The sequence below is a fragment of the Lathyrus oleraceus genome, chromosome 4 (genome assembly GCF_024323335.1).
Source record: "Lathyrus oleraceus cultivar Zhongwan6 chromosome 4, CAAS_Psat_ZW6_1.0, whole genome shotgun sequence".
Taxonomy (NCBI): Eukaryota; Viridiplantae; Streptophyta; class Magnoliopsida; order Fabales; family Fabaceae; genus Lathyrus; species Lathyrus oleraceus.
This window is the reverse complement of record NC_066582.1, coordinates 366,737,963-366,746,960: the sequence shown is the minus strand read 5'-3', so window position 1 is coordinate 366,746,960 and position 8,998 is coordinate 366,737,963. Positions and strand designations below refer to the sequence as shown.

General features: G+C 38.7%; 1 non-coding gene across 1 annotated transcript; it reads left to right on the top strand.

Moving 5' to 3' along the window:
• Nucleotides 1-8,606: 8,606 nt before the first annotated feature.
• On the top strand, nt 8,607-8,713 carry LOC127077437 (small nucleolar RNA R71). Its single transcript, XR_007787248.1, has one exon. It is a non-coding gene; the product is annotated as a small nucleolar RNA R71 (small nucleolar RNA).
• The last annotated feature ends 285 nt before the right edge of the window (nt 8,714-8,998 follow it).

Here is an 8,998-nt window from a genome sequence, read left to right as displayed (position 1 = left end):
GTGAAAAAGTTAATTAAATTCAAATTAAAAACCAAAACCAGAAAGATGATTTGAGAAAAGAAGTTTCCACCGATTATTATTAAATCCCGTCTAATTAAATTGTTTACATACCGATATCGGTAGTTTAGCCGGACATGTTAAATAACGCAAACACAGACGAACATAAACAAATTAACAATAAAGCAAACATGATTATTTAATAATAAAGCAATAATAATAATAATATTTGAATAAAAACCTGGAACTTTAATTAATTGAATATGCTGAATCTTGAAGTACTTGAGCAGTCCTCCACATGTCGGTAGGATGTTGCTTCTTTGAAACAAATGCTTAAACTAAATTAAAGAAGTTGCAGTAGTTCCCCAATGTAGGAAACTACTACTTTTGGCTAAGTGAAAAACAGAAAGGGAAAGGAAAAATCAAAGCTCTGAACGGAACGGTAAACAAATTGCAGTAAAAGAAAACAATGCTCGCTGAAGAAAAATAACGGAAAACAAAATTGCAGTGGAAAAATAAATGCAGAGAAATAGGATTCTGGAGAGATGGCTTGAGACATGAGAATTGAGAGACAACCCGCAGGTTTCCAACTTCCATTCTTTTATAGTACCCCTTGGTCTTCGTGCTTGAGAAAAATAAGGATGACTTGGTTGAGTGAGAGATTCACGGGAAAGTGGTTTGAGGAGCGAAAACTGGGGCGACGTGGATCACTTCTGTTTGAAATTCATTACACTGACTTTGCCTTTGTGACGGTCGTGATGGGCTTGTAGCATTCGTCACAACCAAGGTGTGACGATCGTGACGGGCTGTGTGACGAGCGTCACATGCACGAAATTCTTAAATTCTGCTTTTTTTTCTGCTGTTTCTCTTCTGTTTCTTCTTCTTTTCCTTCCTTTTCTATACTTTTCTCATTTAAGCATGGGAATTGAAATACCTGCAAAAATGACTCGAACACTTGCGGAATAGTCGGAATATAAATGAAAACGGGACGATTTTTGAATGTAAATCAAGGCAAATATTCGATACATTTTTGCGTTATCAAACTCCCCTATACTTGAATCTTTGCTTGTCCTCTAGCAAATAATCAGTATAAAATTCGAAACACTAGTTACACGCAAATACATGGCCCATTTCCAATTCGTACGTGGTTGTTAGGTATTTTGTTAGAATACAAATACTCAAGTAAAACACTAAAGATACAGTGACGACACAAGCAACAAGCATTAACATAAATCTCTCCTTTATACAAACCAGTTCGAATCATGCTATTATAGCTCAACCTAATGCTTCTTGTTTCTATTTAACCCGGTTTCATTCCAGCGCAATCACATTAAGCCCTTTGCCTTTACACACACTTAGTGAAGTAGCCGGTTAGTGGCTTTGATCCTTTTTTTAGCAATGGGTCTGGTACACGAGTGTGGTAACCCTTTATATATCCCAATTGAAGGTTGTGGGGGATCGAACCATAGTTCTCCCTACCGAATCCAGTACTAGGTACCTCCGAACCAACCTACAACGGGTTTTTCTTTCCTTTTGTATATCTTGCAACCGTTTGTATGGTGCATTTTAAATTTCTCAACAGCAAAAGGATCTTCTCAATTAGTAGGTATCAATCACTTATATTCATCGGGTCTTCACATGGTTTGTGTTTAAGACGGTGTTGACTGCTAGTATAAACTACTAGGGGTTAATCTAGAATGGAGATTTAAGGTATCGGTATAATGGGTATTCAAACTGATCTCGCAAAAGTGAGAGATCTAAGGTGTCAGGACGGTATCAATCTTGTTAGAATTTTCTCAGCTTCCTAACATAACCTATGTAAGACAACCTATATACTCATAGGGTATGCTTTTAACATAAAAACAAAACAAAAATTGTTATGGCTAATTAGATAGAAACAAATAAACGATTAGATAGAAACAAATACGATTAGATAGAAACAAATAAACGAAAGACAAAAAATTTGTTATGACTAATTAGAAAGTAACAAATAAACGAAACGGTAAGGATTCCCTCCCACACTTAAACAAAGCATTGTCCGTAATGCGACAAAATAAAATGAGAAAAAGGGAGAAACAGGAGGATCACTACTCTTCACCATGACGTTGGGCTCTACGTGCTATAACTCTTGCTCGTGCACGTTCACTTATACCAAGTTGGGTTGGGTCCAACCCTACATGCTGAGTGTATTCCTGGATGGCATCAACACGATGTGTCAAGGCATGCATTTCTTCGGATAGTTCCGCTATCCCTTTGTCACGCCAGTTTTCATAATCATGCTGATCTCTTTGTATTTGCTGGATCGCTTGCATCATTTCCCTTTGGTGCTCTTCCATCCTTTGGTTATGTCTGAACATCTCAACATATATGTCTTCCATGGTGGCGGGTCGGCGCTCATTTCTTTGTTGGTTTTGGGAAGATGTCTTTGCAGCATGCTTAGGAGGTGGTTGTAGCACATGTCGGTCCAACTCTTCTTCAATTCCATCAGCTCCATTATTAGGATCTTCTTCTTTGGGCTCAGAAGCATTCAGATCAAAAATCAAATTTGCCATATTATGCAGATCTATACGATTCCTGTTAGGCATAGTGACGCATCAAACTATCTTGTTCCGAACCACAGGGTGGTATCTCAGGAGGTGATGGTGGAGCAATGTGATGTTCATCTAAATCATATAGCCAGTTATTACGGTTATGAAAACTTGTTCATTATTAATTAGGTAGTCAAAAGTGTTCGGTCCAAGGTTTCCTAAAATTCTTCGGTCAAAGCAAAAGTCAATATCCATGGGTCGGATGGGTCCAAAAGGTGTACGCTCGTTAAGTGGGCGTCTAAGTCCAATAGCGTCAGCTATCACGGTTACTAGGCCGCCTATTATGATTGGGGCACGATTGTTCTGTGCAAGGTAAACAAATCTTTCCATCATAAATGTTACAACATTGACATGTCGACCTTGGTCGACACAGAGTAAGATGAAAAGTTCATCCCTTGACACTAAGGTGTTGTTCTCTTGTTTTCCAAATAGGGTGTGTGCTAGTATTTTGTGGAAGTAGCGGATAGCAGGGTTGTGTATCGCTTAAGTGCATATGGTGTGGGTCAGGGTGGTGATCTCTAGTTAAACTACCCCAAAAGTAATCCAAGTCAATGTCATTGATTAGTTCCTCCTGGCGGGTAGTGAATACAAATGGGCCACTAGGAAATCCTAGAAGGTCAGCAAGGTCTCTACCGTTATAAGTGAAATCAATACCAAACAGCCTAAAGGAAATCAACCCTTTGTTGAGTCCGTAACCAATACTCGGGGTTGTAAACTAGGGAGCTAAGGAATTCTAGGGTAAGCTCACGGTAAGTGACAAACCTTCTCTTAATAGCAGCATTCTCCCAACCTAGATGGTTAAATATAAACAAGATATTATTGTGGATACCTAGCCTATCCATGGTAGGTCAATCATAATATATGGATAAAGCCATATCCTTCTGAGCTAAATAATCATAACGCCTTCTCTGAACTCTGCCTCTAAAAACTGTATCTACTTGTTGCATGATGAAAATTAGTTACTAACTAGTTTTAAGTTTACCTGTTAATTAGTAGCCAATATTACTAAGTTAGTAATGAAAAACAACAAGTACGTTACTGCATAGAATCCAAGAAAGGGAGCAAAATAAAAGTAATAATCAAAAAAGGAAAACACTTAAGAAGTAAAAACATAAAAATAACAAATTAAGAAGAGGCGGGTTGTCTCCCACCGAGCACTTTGTTTAATGTCATAAGTTCGACAGTAACGTCGCGATATATCAGTTTTTGGGGTTGAGCGGGCAGCTCTATAAGTCTTAGACTATTTGAGTAGTTTTTATTGTCAATATTATTATAATGCTTTAATCGCTGCCAGTTTACAATGAACGGTTCACTATTTCTACCCTTGATTTCTATTGCACCGCTTTTAAAAACTTTTGTAATTTCGAAAGGACCTGACCACCTAGATTTAAGTTTTCCCGGAAAAAGCTTAAGTCTTGAATTAAATAGTAACACTACGTCGCCAACATTAAACTCTTTCCTAGATATACGTTTATCGTGCCATTTTTTAGTTCGTTCTTTGTATATCTTGGCATTCTCATAGGCATCTAGTCTAAGTTCTTCCAATTCGTGAATGTCTAAAATTCACTTCTCACATGCGGAAGTATATTTTAGATTTAGGGTCTTAATTGCCCAATAAGCTTTGTGTTCTAACTCTACAGGGAGATGACATGATTTACCATAGACTAATTTAAAGGGTGTGGTCCCTATTGGGGTCTTGTAGGTTGTCCTATATGCCCACAAAGCTTCATTTAGTTTGGATGACCAGTATTTTCTAGATATTCCGACAGTCTTTTCTAGAATTTCTTTGATCTCTCTATTCAAAACTTCGACTTGCCAACTGGTTTGTGGGTGATAAGGTGTTGCTACATGATGTCGGTCTCCATACTTCAGAAGATGTTTTCCAAAGATATTTGATATGAAATGGGAGCCACCGTCATTAACTACTAGTTTTGGCACACCGAATCTAGGAAAGATTAAGTTCTTGAACAACTTAATCACTACTCGTGTGTCATTTTTCGGAGAGGCTATAAACTCAACCCATTTTGAGATGTAATCAACAACTACGAGTATGTACTTATTGCAAAAAGAAGACGAGAATGGTCCCATGAAGTCAATCCCCCACACATCAAAAACTTCCACTTCTAAGATGCATGTTTGTGGCATTTCGTCGCGTCTTGAAACGTTACCAGTGCGTTGGCACCGGTCGCAATTTATAACCGTATTATGGACATCTTTCCATAGAGTAGGCCAAAAGAGGCCAGATTGTAAGATCTTAGCACAAGTTTTTGAAGTGCTTGCGTGCCCATCATAGGGAGCGGAATGGAAATGAGAGATTATATCGTCTATTTCATCCTCAGGAACACATCGACGAAAAATATCGTTGGTACCTCTCTTGAAAAGCAGAGGTTCATCCCAATAGTACTGTTTTATGTCATGAAAGAATTTCTTCTTTTGTTGGTATGATAGGTCCGCTGGAAGTGCTCCAGCAGCTAGGTAGTTGACAAAGTCAGCATACCATGGCAGAGTTATATTCGTATGAATTTCTTCCATGGATTCTTCTATTTCGGTATTATTTAAGGTTAGCTCAGACATGTCGCTTTCCATTTGGGCTATAAGTCGTTCATAAGGGAAATCATCATTGATTGGAACTTGTTCAGGCTTATTCCCTTCGATTCGTGATAAGTGGTCTGCTACTACGTTCTCAGTACCTTTCTTATCTTTTATTTCTAAGTCAAATTCTTGTAAGAGTAGGATCCATCTTAAGAGTCTTGGTTTGACATCCTTCTTACTTAGCAAGTATCTAATAGCAGTGTGATCAGTATAGATGATGATTTTTGCTCCTACTTAGTAAGAAAGGAATTTGTCTAAAGCGAACACAATGACTAGAAGTTCCTTTTCAGTGGTGGCGTAGTTCATTTGGGTAGGATCTAAGGTTCTACTTGCGTAGTAGATCGCATGAAGTTTTTTATCCTTCCTTTGTCCTAGCACTGCGCCTACGGTATAGTCACTCGCATCACACATGATTTCGAATGGTAATCTCCAATCAGGTGGTTGCATGATAGGTGCGGTGATTAAAGATGTTTTTAATTGTTCAAACGCTGTTAAACATTTCTCATCAAAGGTAAAGTCAGCGTCTTTCATTAACAGACCAGTCAGTGGTTTGGTAATTTTTGAGAAATATTTGATAAAGTGTCGGTAGAAACCGACGTGTCTTAAAAAGCTTCGTATTTCTCGTATGGTTTTCGGAGGTTGACGATTTTCTATAATCTCGATCTTAGCTTTGTCTACTTCAATTCCTTTATCAGATACTACGTGTCCTAGCACGATTCCTTGTTGGACCATGAAATGGCATTTCTCCCAGTTCAATATGAGATTCACCTTTACGCATCTTTCAAGTACCATTTCAAGGTTTGATAGACATACTTTGAAGCTCTGCCCACAAACAGAAAAATCGTCCATAAAAACTTTCATAATTTCGTCTATAAAGTTAGCAAAAATTGACATCATGCATCTTTGGAATGTTGCGGGAGCGTTGCATAGTCCAAATGGCATTCTTTGATAAGCAAATGTACCATAAGGGCATGTGAAGGTTATTTTCTCTTGGTCGTCAGGATGGATAGGAATTTGAAAGAATCCTGAATAATCGTCTAGATAGCTGAAGTGGAAATGCTTAGCCAATAGTTCAAGCATTTGATCAATGAAAGGCAGAGGAAAATGATCCTTTCGAGTGGCTTTATTCAGTTTCCTATAGTCGACGCACATTCTACTTCCGGTCACAACTCTTTATGCTATATATTCTCCCTTCTCGTTCTTAACAACTGTAACACCCCCTTTCTTGGGTACTACATGAACGGGGCTAACCCATTGACTATCGGAGATCGGATATATGATTCATGCATCTAATAACTTCTTTACTTCATCCTTGACTACAGTACTTAAGATTGGGTTGATCCTTCTTTGGCGTTCTCTAGAGGTTTTACAATCTTCGTCTAGCATAATGCGATGCATACAAATAGAAGGACTTATTCCTTTTAGTTCGGCGATGTTATAGCCTAACGCAGTTGGATATTTTCTTAAGACATCTAGTAACTTTTTAGTTTCAATCTGTCCTAAGTCTGCGTTGACTATTACTGGTCTTTTGAATTCAGTGTCTAGGAATTCGTATCTTAGGTTCTTGGGTAGTGTTTTTAATTCTAAGTCTGGTTTCTTTGGGCATGGCATGTGATTGGGTGTAAGTGCTAAGCATTCGCTTAGACTGTCATTTTGGTATGGTTCATGCCAATTATCATCTTCTAAGATTGGAGGGATTTGGATTTTCATTATATCAGAATATGTGGTTTCTTGCATCTCCATCTCTCTTACGCACTTGTCTATGACATCAAGTAGATAACAAGTATCGTCTATAGCTAGCGCTTGTAAGAATTGTGTCAAGATGAATTCAACTTTTTCTTCTCCAACTTCGAATGTTAGCTTACCTCTTTTCACGTCTATTATGGCTCCGGCGGTAGCTAAGAATGACCTTCCTAATATAATAGGTGTAGTGGAATCTTCTTTGATGTCCATGATTATGATGTCGGTAGGAATGTAGAATTGTCCTACACGTACTAGGACATTCTCTAGTATACTAACATGATATTTGATTAAGCGGTCAGCTAGTTGAACAAACATCTTAGTTCTCCAATGTTGAGCCTTTTACATATGGATAAGGGCATTACACTAATAGTGGCTCCTAAGTCGCATAGAGCTTTGTCTATGATGAACTTTCCAATGACATAGGGTATGGAGAAACTACCTGGATCTTTTAATTTGGGAGGCATGTTGTTTTGGATTATTGCGCTACACTCAGCAGTAAGTGTAACTGTTTCGTTATCCTCGATCTTTTTCTTATTGGATAGGATCTCTTTAAGAAACTTGGCATATGAGGGAATTTGTGTGATAACTTCTGTAAAGGGAATTGTAATATTCAGTTACTTCAGAAGTTCAACAAATTTCTTAAATTGCCCTGCAGTTTTAGAATTTGTGAGTCTTTGAGGATACAAAATGGGTGGTTTATAAGGTGGTGGAGGTACATAAGGTTTTTATTTCTCTTCGGCCTCTTGGGTATTATCTTCCTTCTCCTTTGGTTCACTTACCTTCTCAGTTGTTATTTTGTCAGGTTTTTGGTACATGGCAGGATTTTGGAGTCTTGGATCTACGGGTCCGTCTAGTTCTTTTCCACTTCTCAGTATAACGGCATTTGCATGTCCTTTAGGATTAGGTTGTGGTTGTCCAGGAAATGTGCCAGCGGGAGCAGCAGTAGATACTTGTTGTTGAGACACTTGTGAAATCTGTGTTTCAAGCATTTTGTTATGGGTGGCTAAAGCGTCTACTTTGCTCGCTAATTGTTTAAGTTGCTCACTAGTGTGTATGTTTTGGTTCAAGAAGTCTTTGTTTATTTGAGCTTGGGTAGCTATGAAACTTTCTATCATTAGTTCAAGGTTGGACTTCCTAGGAATGTTAGGAGCATTAGTAGTTGTCTTTTGATATCCAGGTGGAAAAGCGGGTGCTTGGCTAGGTGCATACAAGGCGTTGTTGTTCTTGTACGAAAAGTTAGGATGGTTTTTCCAACCTGGGTTATAGGTATTTGAATAAGGGTTTCCTTGTGCATAATTTACTTGATCAATGGAGACTCCTGCTAATATCTTACATTATGGTGCAGTATGTCCAGGAATTCCATATAACTCGCAGTTTGGAGTCACAGCAACCACGGTGGCTGCGGGTGGTATGGTCAAGTTGTCTAACTTTTGAACAAGGGCATCTACCTTTGCATGGACATGGTCAAGGATACTGATTTCATACATTCCACCTTTTGTTTGGGACTTTTCTACTGGAGTTCTTTCACCTCCCCATTGGCAATGGTTTTGGGCCATGTTTTCAATGAGTTGATAGGCTTCGTTGTATGGCTTGTCCATAAGTGCACCGCCCGCGGCAGCGTCTACTGTCAGTCTTGTGTTATATAGAAGCCCATTGTAAAATGTGTGAATGATCACCCAGTCTTTGAGACCCTGATGTGGACACATCCTCATCATGTCTTTGTATCTCTCCCATGCGTCTTAGAGAGATTTTGCATCTTTTTGTTGAAATCCGTTGATTTGAGCTCTCAGCATAACAGTTTTGCTCGACGGAAAATATCGAGCTAAGAAAACGTTCTTCAGTTCTTCCCATGTAGTGACTGAGAGTGATGGCAAGGATTCGAACCAAGCCCAAACTCTGTCTCTTAGAGAGAAAGGAAAAAGGCGTAGTCTTATCGCATCTTGAGATACACCATTCGCCTTCACAGTGTCTGCTTACTGCACAAACTTGGTCAAATGTTCATTAGGGTCGTCCGTAGGATTTCCGGTAAATTGATGTTGTTGGACAGCTAATAACAATGAGGGTTTCAACTCAAAATC